The sequence below is a fragment of the Aptenodytes forsteri genome, unplaced genomic scaffold (genome assembly GCF_000699145.1).
Source record: "Aptenodytes forsteri isolate BGI_AS27 unplaced genomic scaffold, ASM69914v1 Scaffold172, whole genome shotgun sequence".
Lineage (NCBI taxonomy): Eukaryota > Metazoa > Chordata > Aves > Sphenisciformes > Spheniscidae > Aptenodytes > Aptenodytes forsteri.
The window spans coordinates 3,138,216-3,139,412 of NW_008795018.1; positions in this window are offsets into that span (position 1 = coordinate 3,138,216).

The following is a 1,197-nucleotide window of genomic DNA, read 5'->3' on the forward strand; positions in this document are numbered from 1 at the left end:
GACTGCATTATTCTTTAAATGCCTTTCAGTAGTACCCAGTATAATCTTCTCCATAATTTTGCCAGGAACTGAGGTTAGACTAACAGGTCTGTAGTTCCCTGGGTCTTCCCTCACGCCCTTTTTGTAGACTAGAATAACATTGGCTAGCTTCCAGTCAGCAGGGACCTTCCCAGACTCCCAAGACCTTTAGTAGATGATTGAGAGGGGTCCTGCCATAACATCCTCTATCACCTTCAGTACTCTGGGATGAATCCCATCAGGCCCCATGGACTGGTGAATGTTCAGCTGACACAGCTGGTCCCTTACAATTTCAGTGTTCACAAATGGAAAGTCGCTGTTCCCACACCCGTAGTCCTCCGTTTCAGGGGACCAGGTAGCCCAAGGTCTTTCAATATTATTAAAGACTGAGGCAAAAACTACATCAAATGCCTCCGCCCGTAGTCCTCCGTTTCAGGGGACCAGGTAGCCCAAGGTCTTTCAATATTATTAAAGACTGAGGCAAAAACTACATCAAATGCCTCCGCTTTTTCTTCATCCCTATTAATCAGATGGCCATCTTCAACAAGTATCGGTCCAATGTTTTCTTTAGACCTCCTCTTGTTATTAACATACTTTAAAAATCCTTTCTTGTTATCTGAAACAGCACTGGCCAGTTTTGACTTTAATCGAGCTTTGGGCTTTCGTGACTTCTCCCTGCATACACAAACCATGGCTCTGTAATCTTCCTGTGAAGACTGACCTCACTTCCAAAGATCATACAATTTCTTTTTCCTCTGGAGCTCCATGAGGATTTCCCTGTTCATCCAAGCTGGTCTTCTGCCCTACTTGCTTGACTTATGACTCAGTGGAATTGCCTGCTCACACAGTGGAATTGTCTGATAGACGAAAGTAGAACTTGGTGAATAAAAGACCACTTTTCGTTATCTCTTCCACATGCTGGCTAGGGTTCATATTGTTTAGGTATCCTTGGTTCATATGGCCACAAAATAATTTTCCCAAAATAAAGGACACTGCTAAAAATTAATATACATTATGGTCAAACAGTAAGTGCTGTGACCAGCAACTGTCAAGATATCTTAAGTGCTTTATAAATATGCTGACCACTACTTGCATGAGTAAGGTCAATAGAACTGTTTTGTTGTCAAGGTGGAAGAAAGACCCTGGAAGGGAATGTGAATGTTACAGTTAAGCCTGTCA